This window comes from Lactuca virosa, chromosome 3, assembly GCF_052849685.1.
Source record: "Lactuca virosa cultivar CGN04683 chromosome 3, Lactuca_virosa_CGN04683_v6, whole genome shotgun sequence".
Lineage (NCBI taxonomy): Eukaryota > Viridiplantae > Streptophyta > Magnoliopsida > Asterales > Asteraceae > Lactuca > Lactuca virosa.
The window spans coordinates 397,861,933-397,880,516 of record NC_136428.1 but is presented as its reverse complement, the minus strand read 5'-3'; the positions used below and the strand labels follow the sequence as shown (position 1 = coordinate 397,880,516).

Genomic DNA, 18,584 nt, shown 5'->3' with positions numbered 1-18,584 from the left:
TTTTTGATGGCTATGGATACAAATTGGTGCCATAGCTAGGTAGGCTAATGTATAGGAACTTTGATAGTCTTCTGATAGTACTTGACACACAAAACTTCAATCCAAACCAGTGAATGTAACTATGATATGCGTATCTGCTGATCTAATATGCAAGATATAACTCATTTATATGGATTATTGATACAGGATAATCTACTAAAATGGTGTTCCTTTTTCAATATGTTTGAAAATGGGATTAAGACCATCAGACTAAAAAATTTCATTTTTGAAACAAATATATTATATATTATTCAACTTTTGTCCCTTCTTGTATTTAGTTTACATTGTACTCCCTTATTACAAATTAATTACTTCGTAGAGTATGTCAAATAAAAATATAAATTATTTCTACATAATATATCACTACAAAGATCTTAAGGCTTTTAAATTAGGCCAATCTTGAATATGATATTTTTTAACAACTAACCATACATATAATATTAGAAACCACAGGCAAGGAGCTTCAAAAAGCACAAATACAATTCGTAAGAAAACAAAAAATAAAATCCAAAGAACCTAAACAAAGGTCAAAGAAAAACATGGAGTACTATAGTCTAGCTAAAAACTCAACCTAAGCTAACAATCCTCAAACCTAACTTAAAAAAAATAACTCAAATTACCTTGGTGATAATTTATTTGTGGTGGTGAGTTACATATACATAATACATATATTCTAGACTTTAGGAGTTTTTTATTGTCATAATGCTAAACTCTAATTAATCATGTGTTTTCAAGAAGTGGCTGTCTAATCATGGAAACTTGGATTGATATTCATCATCTTCAAGGATGGATTGAAGCTCTGACCTCCATTTCATATCACTCTCACTCTGTCTGAAAATCATCGGTAGGTTCTGTGTTGGACGACGGAGGTGGACCCAATGTTGTCAATAGTGACCATAGCGATCGCTATAGCGAATAGCGAGGCGAGACGATGCAGTGTTGCTATGGGGTTCATAGTGACTGAATAGCGACATAGCGACTTATTTAACTTTTTTTTTTATTTTTTTTTATTTTTTTATTTTTTAAATCTAGTATAAATAGAACTGTTTTAGGGTTTTTAGTTGACTAAGTCAAAGAGAGCATCAAATATCTAAAATTAACACTTGTTTTTTTGTAATATGCATGTTTTAGAACTTAATTGAATTAATAGTCTTGGTTTTTAGCTTATTATTAGTTATAATTGCTAATTAGGTGAAGGTAAAAGTAGTATTAATTTTTTAATAGACATTCGCTAAAATGAAATAGCTGTCGCTATTTCATCGCTATCGCCACATAGCATATAGGTAGGTTGTCGCTATTACCTCGCTATCGCTATCGATAACACTGGGTGGACCACCAAAGCTTCTTTTAACTTCTTTTACCTGTTTTTTGTTAACCATGAACTCAAATTTTTGTTTCAAGTTGTTTTCATTAAACGAGGGTATACAATTTCAAGGTCTGTATTCTTACGCTTTAAACATTTGAACGTTAATGAGGTTATCAGATTCAATTGTTTTTTCTTACACTTTCTTTCACATGTTCTTTGTTAACCATGAACTCAAATTAGGATCAAACAAAGCAACAATTCCATTCCAGATTACTAAAACCTGAAATGGAATTTGCATATGAACTTGTGGTTGAATTTTCAGATCCTACCAATGGTCTTCAAGCTGCTTCCCATGATCATCTATGTATCAAACCTATTACATGAATATTTTTTGAAGCATATTATTGTACTTTAAATGGTTAGCACAACAACAATATAATAGTGATTTATGTCTGGACTGCTTAGGATGAGGAACCTGATGTCATGTGGATGCTTATAACGGGGATGTTGATGCTAATAAGGAGGATTTGGACGTATGTGGGGGCTCATCCCATTTGGACGGTAACTTTGTTTATCTTAGTTTCAGTTTGGATCTACATATTCAAACTGAGCTATGAAGGTAATGATCATATTAACTATGTTGTTGACTCAAAATCATTAACATCTGAAATGAAAGTATGCCGTTCTACAAGATGGTATGACTATTTTATCTTGTGCAATATGAAACAACTACCCCTAGAACACATGGTACACTATAGTTAATAAAGAGAGTGGACCCTTTAGAAAACGGAGGAGAAGATAAAAAAACAACCAACTTTACATCTATTTTTGCTGGAAACTACATAGACATAGTACATAAACAGAGTAACATAAAAAAACAGACAAGTCAATACATAAAGAAAGTTTATGGTTATCCTTTTATTTAGTTTTTTTATCCTTCTAGCTTGAAAAAGAATGATTGGTCATGCAACACAAACACACACACAAACACAAGTCAATGCTGACCTGAGATGTGGAATTGGCATGCCCAATAACGAGCAAAAGTTAATGTTATTGTCAGCTTAGTTCCTACGGTTTTATTGTTGATATTTTATGTTTCTTCCGTTCAATGTGCAATCTAATTCAATGTGCAATCTAAAGAAGAATCAAACTTTAAACACAAATTTATCATATTTATATATATTTTTAAAGTCCATAATATGGAGGGTAATATTGGAAGAGTATTTGCAATGAAGAGCAGAAGTTGAAGAATCTTTGGGACCTTATGGGTGGAGCTCTATTAAGATTTTTTTTTTCAATTTAGGTAAATTATTTACAACTATTTCATTATTTTTGTTACCTATTACTGAAGAAATCGTTTTGTAATATTATATCTATATTTATTTATTGAATTGCTCTTTCATCATACACCATATACCTAATAAGAGAATAAAAGAAGGAAAATGGAAAAATGTTTGCACAAAATTAAAAAGAGCATAAAAGAAAGAAAACAAATAGGAAAAAGTTGATTTATTTATTCAGATATTCATGGTGAAGTAAAGATGGTTCAAATAAGGTGACCCTTGTAACGTCCCAAAAGTAATGAAATGAAATTTTCATTTTTAGATTAATAAATCGTTAATACATGACATTTCCTTAAAACCAAGGCAGTCAAGATATATCACAACATCATCAAAAAAGAGTAAATCACAGAATACGGAAACATGTGGTGCGTGCTCTGGGGCGGACGCAAAATTTCACAGTAGGGGTTGCACGGGAAAGTCAGGGGTTGCACGATAGTAGAAAAAATAAAAATTTTGAAAATTTTCGAAATTTTTTCCACTGCGGCCGGAAAAGTTAGGGGTTGCCGGTGCCACCCTGGACCACCCTTAAATCCGCCCCTGTGCGTGCTCTGCAATCATCCAGAGCTCTTCTATTTGAAAACCGAAGTACTTGAAACATAAACTGAAGACCGTAAGCACAAAGCTTAATGAGTTCCCCCAGATACCACATACCACACATACATAAATCACATACTAGGCCCCCGCCCTCCATCGGGCCTCGCCTGGTCTTGAGTCCCACTCGGCCTCGGGCCCCGCCCGACATCGAGTCTCGCTCGGATACAGATCTGTCAATCACCATGCCCCGCCTGACATTGGGCCCCGCCCCATATACATACATAATCATATAACCGTATAATCATATAAACATATAACCTTACTAGCCCATGCAATAATCACAAAGACTATGGCATACCATACAGTCATCAAGCCCCGCTCGATATCAGGGCTCGCCCGGTAAGCATAAAACATATACTAATAAAAAGCATACAAAATACTCATCAGGCCCCGCCTGGCATCGAGCCTTGCCTGGTAAGCATACCATCTCATAACGCATGCAAGAGTTACGCAGATATCTAGCATTCCAACATAAAAACCATGGTCTGGCATTGGTGCCTTCGACCCGCTAAACCTAGTGAGGAGAGTCACCTCGCACTGCCGAAAGGCACAAAAAATCCCTAACTGCTGGCTGGCAGATCCCCGAGCTATCAATATCAAAACAACACCCGATCAACATTTGGGTCCCAATCCATAATCATATGTCCAACAGTCCATTCTTGGGGTAAAAAGACCATTTTACCCCTCACCTAGTTTGGTCCAAGACTAAGGTCCAAACTCAAAATATAAAAGGCCCGAAACCAAATAGTCACTCAAGGCCCTTACTTGGCCCAATTTTCCAAAGTGGGCCCAAATCCCTTACATGGGCCTTACCTTAATGCCCAAACATACAATCCAAAAGGCCTAAACATAGCCCAACATAACCCATGGTCAACCCTGATCAAACTTCTAGTCAAAGTCAAAGTTAACAACCCATGATGACCAAACACGCCGTGTTCCTCCCTCATCCAGATAATCGGGAAATACCCAACCAACACACCGTGTTTTCCCGAGATTTAACAACTTAATACAATAAGTTGTTTTCTCGGATTCCAAGAGCCCCAAAGCTTAGATCTAGTCCGAATCATGGTCCAGAAGGATAAAGTTTCCAACTTTATCCATTGGGATGGTTCAAACCGAATCCATAAAGCTTAATAGTGCAAGGGCTTAACCAAAAAGCACTTAATCCATAAAGACATAGCCCCAAAACATAGATCTGACTTCCTTGAGCTGGAAAACCAAGTAAAGTTGCCAACTTTACGTTCATGCATGTCTAAATGAAGCTCTTAAGCTTAAAAATGACTTAATAGTTGACTTAATGAATGCATGACACTAAAACTCTCATAAAGCTTGCACCTTTATGCTCAAGGGTACCAAAACAAACAAAGATTTGAAAGAACAAGCCCTTAAATGACCTAACTCATCCATTAACCCAAAAGGGACCAAAAACACAATAAACTAACTATGAAGAGATCTAAACATATAAAAGACAAGATGCAAACTTGATACCTCAGAAAGCTTCCCCACAAGATGATGATTCTGGATCCAAAGCTTTTTCCCCAAGTAAAGCAACTTCAAGATCTCCTCTTCCTTCACAAAGACCAAAAATGAGCACCAAGAACCTCTTACTAGCTCAAGAACACCACCAAGACACTTAAAGATCCACTTTAGGGTTTTAGTTGCAATGGAGGCTGGTAAGTAGGCCAACCATGAGGACTTAAGGACTTTAAATAGGGTGCAACACCCTAAAATTAGGGTTTTCTCCACCAGCCGCCAACACGCCGTGTTGCTCCATAAACACGCTGTGTTGGACTTAATGAAAGCTGCGATTCTTCAAATCTAGACATGCCGTGTTGGTTCCTCCAACACGCCGTGTCCACTCCTCTAAATGGGATTTATTCCCAACAATTGATCCTGAAGATTCCGGGTGTTACAACTCCCCCCACTTAAATTAGATTTCGTCCTCGAAATCATTCCTTACCATCCCCAGGCACGCCAGACAGCCTGAACAACACAACCACAATTGCAATCATACAACGGCCTTCCCAAGGCTACTGAACCCAAACTCAGTAGAACCCTCCAAACCCGATGATGAGTGAATCCTTAATCTCTTGCAGAAAACCATTTCTACCTTACCTGAAACCCGAATTCTAAAGTCTCAAATTGGTCTGACTCCCCGACAGACCGCCCATATTGAATCTCTACCATGCCAAAACCTCATTGAATTTCAGACCAAACAAAACGCTTCCAACCCCTAATTATCTTGATGATTCCATTGGGAACAAAATCACTAACCATATACCGTTGTAGAACACTTATACTTGACAGAAGGCTTAGATAATCCTTCGAGTAGAAGACTCATCCATGCAACGGTTAGACTCAGACGAGAGCTGCGCAACAGGGTCAAATCATCTACTCTGAAATGATCTAATCCAAACTGCAAGTGACCTACGCATCATCCGAATGACAAACGACTCCACACACGAGTCCCAAATCACTAACACTGCCTTGACTTCTCTCAATGCCCCTAGCTTCTTTCTAAAAGAAGCCGAGACCTCCCTGGTCCCAACTTATCTGCCACTAACTGAAACACCGGATTCCCGCCCGGTTGCTGAGTCAAAAGACACACAGTCGCTCCACGCGACCTCCGAATGAAAGCCTCATCTGGTAATCATTGCCCAACCTATCTTGCCACTTAAGGCTCCAACCGATCATAACAACCTAACAAACCTGACACCACCAAATCCAATGCTAAAAGAGAATGCTACAAGACCAACTATAGTCTTATATCACAACCGACCTCCATCGACCTACCACTTACTGATTCCATGCATGTTGTGGTCTTCCCAAAGCCTTACGAACTGACCCACCCTAGTCTAATCCCTCTGAAGAAATCCATGACCAATTATATTGTGAAGTCCATCTGAAATTCCGAAACCCCATAGTTGCCTGACCCCCGCATAGATAGAACCACACCAAAACACAAGAACCTGATATTCCAACAAAATTGAAACCATCCCTTAACCCTGAACCCTTTCCATTCATATTCCTTAACGCGTATCCTACAGATGAGAAGGTCTTGCATATAAACACCGCGATTTGCAATGCAAGTTTTATCAGTCTAGTTTATAATGTATTAAATTGTCATAAATATGTTGAATTGATGTATGATTACCCAAGAATGGCACTACTTTGATGGAATGTTGATCATTATGTGCAGGAAATTACTTGGTACTAAAATTGGGCGGAAACTGCAAGAAAAGCGACCAAAAGGAAGCTAGAAAAACATGTGAGACGGATTACTAAGGAATGAAGAAAATGTTGCTGGGAAAGCTCACCACTCTTCAAAGTTTTGGTTATATCTCAACTTCTGGAGCTCCGATTGACATGAATGAAGATGTTTCGAAAACTAGAGAAGATTTCCTACAACTTTCGTGTTTTGAGTTTCTGCTAATTCTATCGTTTTGACCACCAAAACTTGCACAGAAGATGAAGGACACCTCAAGGCGTCTATAACGTCACCTAAGACACCAAAGTCAAAAACTCAATATCTGGGAAGATTTAGGAGCAAGGAAAAAAATAAGGGATCCCTTCAGCGTCCTACACGACGTCTAAGACGCCCCCTAGGACGCCGAAGCGTTTTAGAGGCGTCTCGTGTTGGAACGACGTGTTTCGGAAAGCATAGGAATCAATGAAGGACATCCTAGAACGCGTCTAAGACGTCCCCTAAGACGTCTGGCATTTTAGACAATTTTTTTTTATATTTCAAGGACGACAAAAGGCATGCAAAGACGTATGAAGAACTACTGGGCGTTATACATGACGTCTAAGAGGTCTCCTAGGACGTCCAACGTCCCACATTCCCAATTTCACTATTTTCTACCAAATATTATAAATTGGGACCTAGTCATTCGGTTTTAGGGTTCCACCTCTGATTTTCAGAGATTTTTCCTGCGTTTTTTAGCCTTCTAAAGCCCTTGGAAAAATTTGGAAACATAAATCCATTCTATTTCAATCCAGATTCAAGGCAAGAGTTCATGGATTTCATCATCAAGCTACAAGTGAAGATCATTTCATTCGTTAATCTTCATCAATTCTTTATTTTCTAGAAATTATTTCTTCTTCCACAAGGTTTAATTGTTCTATACTTTGATAATCATTAGGCTACATTCTTTGATGATTCTAAATTTTTATGGATTTTATTAATCATTTCATTTATTTCAATCAAGTAATTTGTTTTATGAACTCAAGGGAAGGCTAAATCATTAGGTTACTTCCGGGGATGTTTAGGACTTGTAGATGAACACATTTGATTATTACTTGGTTCTAGTTAATTTCAATTGTTATTTTATGTTTCATATGATAATATTTTGGTAATAATGATTGGAATTGGGTTATATGAATTTGTGTGATTTCATAATTAAGCTAGTACATTGTCAATTCACCGATTGTTCCAAGTTCAAGTAGTTTAGGAATAAAGACAATTGGTTGATTCTACATGTATTATTCCAACTTGTGATATTAAATCTTAATATTGTAATAGTTAATTTCAAGACACTTTATTGCTAATTCACTAATTGTTCCTAATCCAAGTAGACATAGGGAGTAAGACAACTAGTTGAATGAACATATTGTGTACCCAAAATTATGTGTTGCAAGATAATAAACCCCAATTACATGTAAGTAATTAAACTAGGATTTTAGGGAAGAAAGTGTGTATATCTGAACTGTTCGACAACTGAACCAGGAGTACCTTAGTTTCTCATTCATAGTATTTGTTTTAACAACCAATTGCAAGTATTAGTTTTTTTCATTTGACTATTTTAACACAAGGTTTAACCATGAACTCCTCGGGATTCGATCCTTACTTACCCTAGCTATCTGGTTTTTGAGGTAATTTTTGATTGAGACAACGACCTCGAACAAAATTTGGCGCTGTTAACGGGGAGATTGTGCGCTTGAACTATTGTGTTTAAGTAGTTATAGTCTTTTACTTTCATTTTCAATTCTCGTTTGCAGTTCACGTTAGGTTTATTTTTGTTGTGTAGGCACACCGGTGCATGCATACAAGATATAGAGGACGCTCTTCACCGCTTGCAATTGATATGGAAATCGAACGGACGGCTTGCTCAAATCGGGTCGCTAGAAGGAACATCAACACTTTGAGTGTAGATATTGTGGTCATGGAAGATGTGGTCGAGGGGCATGAGGATGCATTCAAAAATCCTACACCACAAGTTCCACCAGTAGCTCCTCAATTCCCAAACAACAACAATGGGAACAATGGGAACAAAAACAATGTCGGTGCACTAACCATCCAACCAGTACAACCACAACTGAACAGAAACAACCGTGGCCAAAACGGTGGAAATTGTGCACAGAATATGGAGGCAATGGAGGAAACCAAAATGGTGGTAATGGTAGGAATCAGAACCAAAATCCTAGAAATGTTTGTCCTTAATTAGGTAATGGTGGTAATTGCATCAACGAGGATGATTGGGACTTTGAAGATGGAAGTGACAATGAAATTGGTTGAAAGCAGCACCACAATGATGGTAATAGGCGGAATCAAGGAAATTGGGGTGGAAACGGGAACTACAATAATAACTAGAACACCCAGAATTTCTACAACTGTGGCGTCTCATTGTCAGCCGGGAGAGTATGATGATGATTCACCTATACTCTTCATGGAAGGAAATGAGCAACATGTGGAAGTAAGACCACAACTAGTTAGTGTACTACCCGTCTTCAGAGACCATGAAACCGACAATCCATATAATCACCTCTAGGAGTTCCTACCAATTGCTAACGCGAATACTCCGCGAGAAACTAATAGAGATTCCTTTAGACTTCACTTATTTCCATTCACTTTAAAAGACAAAGCCAAGTATTGGTTCACTTCTCTTGCCCCCCATAGTATTACTACTTGGGAGCAATTAAAAACTAAATTTTTTCAAGAGTTTTACCCTGCTAGTAAAACAACGAAAATAAGGAAAGCAATACAAGACTTTTCACAAAATCCCAATGAAGAATTTCATGATGCATTTGAACGCCTCAAGGAATTATTGCATTCATCTCCCCATGATGAATTTCCCTGTTGGCAACTTGTACGTTTCTTTTATGATGGAGTCGACACTGACAATCAAACAATGATTAATGCGTCATCTGGCGGCACTATCATGATGCAAGATAGTGAAGACACTTGGCGATTCTTGGAGCAGTTGAGTCATGGTTCAAAAACCAATTACTCAACTAAGAAACGGGACACCCCAGTTTCATCTGCTGCTTCAGTTGGACTAGACAAAAACTGGAAAAATGAAGTCAAATCTGATATTAATTCTTTAAATAAAAAATTTGACTTACTACTCTCTAGTCTAGGAAAAGAGAAAGGTGTTTTTTTTTCATAGGGACAGAAGATATGTGTAAGCTTTGGGGATTCAAGAAACATTGCAGATGAGTGCATGAAAAGTCAAGAGGAGATAAATCAAGTGCACGACTATGGTCAATTCCAAAATAGTCTGCGATCATTCAATCGGAATTACAACCAAAGAGGGAACTACAACAACAATGGAAATTTCACCAACAAACGTCAATTGAATTACCAAAATCAAAATCAGCCAAAACAGTTCCAGTAGTCCAATTTCAACCAAGGTGGAACATCAAAGAAGGAGGAAACTGATAGTAACAAGTTAGACAAAATCATGGAGTTCATAACCCAAACATAGCAGAAAGCTGACACTAACTCCAATTCCATAGCTGCTATCGAGAAGCATATTGCTCAACTTGCGGAGCAAATTGGGAAAGGAGAAGATTGAAAGTTCCCAAGTACCACCACAGTCAACACGTCCCACAACCAAAGACCGGTAAAAGAGCATCAAGTGAACGAGGTAATCACCTTGCGTAGTGGGAAAAAGGTTGACAACAACGTAAGTGCTCCTACCTTAGATAATGACAGCGACACTGAAGTCATCTTTGATGAAAAAGAAGAGTTTGAGAAAGGTTTCAAATCTGAAAAACAAAAAGTAATTAAGGGTAAATATGACTCTAAAGTTGAGGAACATGGTGTGGAGGTTAATACCACACCATACCCTTCAGCTTTAGAGAAGCCGACATCCTTTCCATTTTGGATGTCAAGGCCGAAAATGGAAGACATGTGGGATCTATTTAGTAAAGTTAAAATAAATATCTCGTTAGTCAAACTTATTAAGTAGGTGCCTTCTTATGCAAAATTTTTAAAGGATTTGTGTGTTAAAAAACACAAACTCCAAGCACACCTCCCTAAAAATATTGATTTAACCGAGCATGCGGGTTCCATAATATCAAATAAACTTCTACCCAATATTAAGGATCCCGAGGCACCTTTAATTTCTGTTACCTTAGGTAAAATTAATATAAAAAAGGCAATGCTTGATCTTGGAGCTAGTGTTAATATAATCCCGAAAAATCTTTTTGATCAACAATACTTAGGCACTTTGGAACAAATTGATATTATTTTACGATTGGCCGATAAGTCAACAAAAATTCCCCGTGGTATAGTATCAGATGTCATCATTAAGGTGGAAGATTTCTATTACCCAATTGATTTTCTTGTGCTTGACACTGAAAGAACTTATAAAGAAAGTCAACCTTCTATTATTTTGGGTCGCCCGTTTTTGGCAACAACAAATGCACAAATTAATTCTAGAACGGAAGCCATGGATATCTCTTTTGGAAATAGGAAACTTAGAATTAATGTGTTTAATACGTTTCCTAACTCACCATCGGATTATGAATGTTATCGAGTGGATGTGGTTGATGACTTAGTGTATCAATTCACTCCCAAAATTTTACACCGCGATTCGTTGGAGCTTTTTCTTTCTAATGACATGTAACATCCCAAAAATCATGACCAAAAATTTTATTTTTAATTATTAAATAAACCATAGTTATCAAAATCATTCCATCCAAAAACATGAGTCATAGTATCAAATCAGAATATCATATCAAAATATATGTCAATATATCAGAGTAAAACATCCTAGACTAAACATAATGGTGTGTACACTGCAGTCATCCCGAGCTCTTCCCTTTTCTACCGGAAGTCCCTGAAACCAAAACTGAAAAATGTAAGCACGAAGCTTAGTGAGTCTCCCCAAACTACCACATACCATACACATAATCACATAATCACATAATAACATATCATGGTCCTTGCCCGCTTCATCGGGCCCTGCCCAACATCGAACAATGTCCGACATCGGACCTCGCCCGACATCGGGCAAAGCTCGGTATATATATAAAAATAACAACAAATGAACATAAATCATGAGGCCTTCCCCGGGTGGTAGAGGATCGGCTAAGAGCATCGGCCACCACATTGGCCTTTCCCGGGTGGTAGAGGATCTCACAGTCATAGTCCTTCACCACATCTAACCACCGACGCTGCCTCAAGTTCAGTTTCAGCTGGTGGATCAGATACCTCAGGCTCTTGTAGTCCGTGTAAATGGTACCATGAACCCCATAGAGGTAGTGCCGCCAAATCATGAGGACGAAAACCACATCCCCAACTCCAAATTGTGCGTCGGGTAGTTCGCCTCATGAGGCTTCAGCTGCCTCGAAGTGTACACAATCACATGACCCCACTACATTAGCACTGCATCCATACCTGTGATCGAAGCGTCACAATAAACCACGAAATCCTCGACGCCTTGTGACAACCCGAAACTTTTTCCGTTATCTTTAACCGATTTCTGTTAATAAAATTTGAATTTTATTGGATTTCTGTCAAAAAACTCCTTGTTTTGGAAGAATTATTATGCATTATATAATTAAAATTTTATACGAGTCGGAACCAAAAGTCCCGTGAAACTAAAAAAGTCTCAAAATCAAACAGTTTTTGGCCTAGGTGGGTGTACGGCCGTATACCTGTTTACGGCCGTACACCTGTTTACAGTCGTAAACCCGTGTACGGTTGGTGCCAGGTGGACCCCACCACCGACCATACCCCCAGGCTATAAATACAGGACCCCCCACCTATATTTGACCCTTTTTGGCTGAAAACTCTCTCATTCTCTCTCTAAGACCTCTGACCGTAAACACCTAAAACGCCTATTTTCTTCCGAAAAACATCAAAAATCATCATTTGGGGTCGATTGGGAGCATCTGGAACACGTTTTATGCGAAATCAAACACCCTTGTTCTTGAGTTTACGGTCGTACACCCTTCAAATCTGCAAGGGCCGTAAACCCTGTTCACGGCCGTAAACTGCCTGTCGGCCGTAAACCACTCTTCACGGCCGTAAACCCTTGTTCACGACCGTACACACCTCTTGAGTGGTGAAAAACCCGTTCCCTCGATTCGATCAAGTCCCGGTAACATTCCTTAACCGAAAACAAGTGTTTTTCTAACACTTTATCTAACGAAATCGCTAATTTAGATACATATATCAATTTATTTGATATTAGGATTCCGTTAAGTGCCACATACAAAGACATGAAGATCTTCGTTTCCGGTCCACGTTTTCACACACCAACTGTGAGTTCATACCCCTACGCTTTTATTATTTTTAATGTTTTCAAGGGGGTAATACAAGCCAAACACAAATGATTTTGTGAACTTATACAAAAGAATTTCAACAAGTTTAAACTTATGCAATTGATACAATCAAAAGATTTCCATGTTATATAAAATATTTAGATATTTGATCCCTTTTGTAACATGCTGAGCATAAGGGACGTTTTCAATGTACAACCATAATTGCATAGTTTTCAGAACAATACACGAACCAAGTACACAACATACATGCAAACTATAATAGGTATAGTTTGGGGTTTTCAATACACAGCTTTACAAATTCAGAGTTATACATTGCTAAACATATAAACTATGACAGATTTAGTTTATGCAATACATTACTACAAAAGTACAACATTTAATAATTATTTAAGTATAATTATTATTACACTACAAGTATACAACGGATTTAGATACAAGAGAACAATACAAAACCACACGTAAACTAGTTAATACAAGATTGTGAGACAACACTTCAATTGTACCCTTCGGGGTCCAGGTTAAATCCTATCATAGTATAACCAGAGTCTCCTGGAGGGAGAGCGTGAGATTTGTGAATAGATCTATTCGGGATTGACAATCCCACACCTGAACTGCTAGCTACAGTTAGGCAGGCATGCCTGGGGTGACAAATATCATAACGTCCGACGCCTGAAGAACGTCGTAGAGGTCACTAGGTCATATCAAGCATGGTTATACGACTCACAATAGTTTAAACTAACTTTATTGTTTATGGGATTTCATTGTTCATTAGTTTTATTTTCATTAATAAAATCAGTACATACTACAACTGGAGGATTCCAGAGATTTCAACTCATAGTTTTATTTTAAGTGATAAAACTACTATACATCACTGCTAGTAACCAGGGTTTTCAAACAGAACATTCTATACATTACTGATGATAGCCAGGGTTTTCATACAAAGGGATTTTCAATCAAAAAAACGTTATACAATACAATTGGTGGTAATCATACATGCAAACTAATACGTTTTATACTACTACAGAACACAGTATCAAACACATATGTTACAAAATATTGGATTTTCCTAGAAAGCATACAAACATTTTACAGATTCAAAGACAGGTTTTCACTACAAAAACATGCTTATGAACTCACCAGCTTTATGATGATACTCTTTCAAAACTGCTTATATTCTCAGGAAAATAGTAGACAGGTACCTCCTAGAGTTTTGAGAAGACGGAGCGTAAAGAGTCACGTCTTTCTATTTTGATTATAATTTTGATGTATACAAACTCTGTTTCAAACAGATGTAAAACTTTTTCATATATGTATTCAATGTTTGGTTGTGTTTACTATGGTTGCTATGATACAATTGTTGTGATACTATACATGACGTCATCCACCCCCGAATGTTTCCGCCGTTCTGGTTTGGGGGTGTGACACGCCCTCTGGCAAAGTCAGAATCAGTGCCTCGCACAACCGCTGTCTGAGAGTCTCGGAGGCTGCCCGCTGCCCAGGCCCCTAGCAGAATGTCACCGACTTCTTGGTCATTCAGGTCAAGGGAACAACAATCTTGGAGAAAACCTGGATGAATCTCTGATAATAACCTGCCAGACCAAGAAAACTCTGAATCTTAGATGGAGACCTCAGAACCTCCTACTTCATCACGACCTCTATCTTGGCCGGATCGACCAGAATAACCTTCTCGTTGACAAGGTACACCAGAAACTGCACCTCGCACAACCAGGACTCACACTTGGAGAACTTTGCGAAAAGTCTCTCCCTCCCCAATGTCTCCAGCACCTCCCTTAGGTGCTCCTCATGCTGCTCCTGAGTCTTTGAATAAACCAAGATATCATCGATAAAACTATCACAGACCGATCCAACATCGGTCTGCACACACGGTTCATGAGGTCCATGAACGCGGAAGGAGCATTGGTGAGCCCAAACGGCATCACCACGAACTCGTAATGACCATAGCAAGTCCGAAAGGTTGTCTTCTGCACATTGTCGTCCCTGACTCGCATCTGGTGATAACCCGATCATAGATCAAAATTGGAGAACCAAGATGCACCCTGAAGCTGGTGAAATAAATCATCAATCCTTGGGAAGGTATAACGGTTCCTCACCGTTACCTTATTCAGCTCTCGGTAATCGATACACATCCGATATGACCTGTCCTTCTTCTTCACAAACAGGACCAGGGCTCCCCATGGCAAATTGTTCGGTCTGATAAATCCTTTTTCTAACAGCTCCTACAGCTGTGTAGACAACTCCATCATCTCGGGAGGAGCCAACCGATACGGTGCATTGGCTATCGGAGTCGCACCAGGGACTAGGTCAACCTGAACTCTACCTGTCTCTCCGAAGGTACCCCAGGAAAATCCTCTGGGAACACGTCTAGGTACTCCCGTATGATTGGTACATCGTGCACGGTCGCCTTACCCTTATCCTGGGTATCTATAACATAGGCGACATAACCTGTGCAACCCTGCTGAAGATAGCGCCTAGCTCTTGCTGTTGAGCACAACGTCGGTCCATGCTGCGGCCTCTCGCCCTGAATCACCAAACCTCCCCCACTTGGTGTCCGAACCCATACTAGTTGTTGCTCGCAGCCGATCACCGCCGCATTGGGGCTCAACCAGTCCATACCTACGATTACCTTATTCCCTCGCAGGGGAATGGGGACTAAATCCACAGAAAACTACTCATCAAACAACTGTGGTGTATATCCCCGGTGAACCCTCGCAACCCGAACAATCCTATCATCTGCTATCTCTACATCAAGTGGAAAGTCCGGCTCCCCAAGAGCTCCCACATATCACTTGCTGAGCGTGAACGACACAAAAGATCGGGTAGCCCCCGAATAAAATAATACCAGAGTAGATATACCATTAACAAGGAACGATCCTATAATGAAACACATAAACATAAGCAATAAATCAATATAAATAAAGAGATAAGGATAAGATACATATCCATCATCACATCGGGAGCTGCACGTGCCTCCTCTGCTGTCATCTAAAAGGCCCCGATCTTCGCCACAGGCGCCTCCGTCCAGCCCTGTCGGCCATATATGATCCTCAATGTAGCAGGAGCGGGTGCCTCCACCTGTCCTGCTGCTGCTAAACTCGGGCACTGGGACCACTTGTGTCCCCTCTGATTACACTGGAAGCAAATCAGATCTGATACTGTGGTGGTGGTGGTGGTAGCAGTACAATCCCTGCTGACATGACCAATTCGACCGCACTTAAAGCAGCCCGAACTACCCGCCCTGCACGTCCTCTCGTGCAGCTTGCCGCACTTGCCATAATGGTTGTGGCCCTACTGGCTCCTAAATCGGTGATCTGATACCTTGGGCTTCTTGCCCGTACTCCCTTCCTGAACCCCCTCTGGTTCCTCTTCTTCTCCATCTCCAAATCCAGCTCCCTTTCCCGAGCCCTCGCAATCATATCCTCCAACGTCTTGCAGCTAGATCGACACTCAAACTGGCGGATATCACTCCACAGCATCTCTTGGTATCGGGCCTTTTTCATCTACTAGTCCGCCATGTACTGCGGAACAAGAAGGACCCTCTCCCTGAACATGGTGGTGATCTCAGTCACCGTCTTAGTAGTCTGTTGGAGATCCTAGAACTCCCTCGCAAGCTGTTGCACCTCAATCATAGGTGCAAACTCGGCCCTGAACCTGGCCGAGAAATCACTCCAGGTCATCGCATCAAGAGCGAAATCATCTCCAATAGCATGTCCAACCTCCTCGAACCAATCACACGCCCTATCCTTCAGAAGGCAGGAAGCAAGTCGGACCTTGTCCCCCTCGGGACAACGGCTGGTGCGAAAGGCGTTGGCGACATCAGCCAACCACCTGTTGCTAGCAATGGGGTCCCGACCCCCATGATAATCTGGAGCTCCACAAGCTTAGAACACCCTGAATGTCATCATGTGCGCCCCTCTCATGGCCGCCATCTCGGTGCGGAATGCACCCAACCTCTCGTCAAGAATCTCCAGAATACCCTCCTTGACCGTGCCGAAGATCACAAGAGTCTGATCAATGATACTGCACGTAATCTCAGTTGAGATGAAATCCCTCATCTGATCATCGAGCTGCCCGGCTCCAGAGCCCGAGCCTGATCCCTCACCGGCACCAGCGCTGCCAACTGGTCTAGTGCGTAGTGTCACCATACTAAAAATACACCATAACAAACATCAGAATACTCATCATATCTCGAGGGATCACACATACTATAAGCTCCATGGGTTCATCTCGGCCCTCCTTGACTCGAGTACGGATCCTCTGCTTTCAGTAGTACGGGCCCATACTACCTTCCACATACATCCGTACTTTCCTCAAGAATTGCCTTAACTCCACTAAGTCCCTTTCACTACTACTGCTCACCACGCTAATCTCATCCTAGGCTTGCCCTAGGGTAATATCCAACCCACTCTTCGCCATCAACTGCATAAGAAGTCCCTGCTATCTTCCCCTAACTAGCTCGCGAATACCTATACATCTCACTAAGACCATATAATTATTTGAATGAGAGGTCCTACCCTACAACGGTTAGACTCAAATAAGAGCTTCGAAATAGAGCTAAACCTAACCTTCTAAAATTATTTAGTCCTCGTAATATGTTGTTGGGTTTTGAGCATTCTAACACTCCTATGGTGTACATGCAACCCTATAAACCTTGGATCTATGTTTTCTCTATTACACATGCAAATATTAACTATTCCAAGGTTTCATCCTAACTAGCATATTATGAAGCACCTATACTACAAAGTTCTAGTTAGATGACATACCTTTTGATGTAGCTTGATGTCTTCAAGCTTTAAGAGCTTAGCCCCAATAGTATGGAAGCCTCAAATGGAATCACAAATCACCAAAACACCTTGGAAGAACTTGAGAGAATATGTATGCACACTAAAATCGGCCCACTCTTATTTTCACACACTTGTGCCAATTTTGTGAGCCAAGGACCCCTTTATATATTATGGAGGATTCAGGTTACATCCATCTAAACCCTAATACCCATGACCTTTCATTTACATAGGATCCATGGGTTAAAAGCTCCATGGACCATCCATGAAAGCTTAGCCCAACCTAAATGAACTTGGCCCATTCCATATATATAAGAGTCCATATTTAAATAGTTCTTTATGATCACTTAATTAATTCTAAATTAATTCTTGATCAATACTAATTAAATAATATGATTCCATATTAATATATTAGAACTTATAATATATTAATATAAATCATAAATATACTATTCTCAAAATGCTATCCATATAAATTGTGCCGGTGAAGTGCAACCCAAATGGACCATGCCGGGTCGGGTCAAGTACATACCAAATATAGTTATGGACTTAGACATTAATCCAACAGTCTCCCACTTGGATAAGTCTAAAACTATTATTGAGTATGACTTCAAAACCTAACTGGCAATCGTAGCTCTTAAAGCCGCTGTCGAACTCTGACCTTGTCAATGACTTGTCCATTAGTTAAGGGATCATATATTCCTCCATTCTAGATATCATATGGACTGAGACATGGATTATAATCATTCTCTCTGTCCATTTGTTGTTTCCCGATTTCCGATTTATGATGACTGACTGATTGAACAAATCAAATCAGTCCTGGCTTGGCCAAGCAGTCACATGTGTCATTGCTAAATCATCGAGGGGCCCACAGATATCGCTTTTATCCCGAAGGTAAAAGGAATGGATAAACTTCGACTCATATGGCTTGTTCTACTACTTGTTGAATCATACATAAATGCACGTTTTATAACATAGAGTTACCAATGC

The 18,584-nt window shown here is 39.7% G+C and overlaps 1 non-coding gene across 1 annotated transcript; it reads right to left on the bottom strand.

The window, feature by feature from the left end:
* Positions 1 to 9,245: 9,245 nt before the first annotated feature.
* Positions 9,246 to 9,352, bottom strand: LOC145168085 (small nucleolar RNA R71). The gene has a single exon (XR_013741675.1). It is a non-coding gene; the product is annotated as a small nucleolar RNA R71 (small nucleolar RNA).
* Positions 9,353 to 18,584: the final 9,232 nt, after the last annotated feature.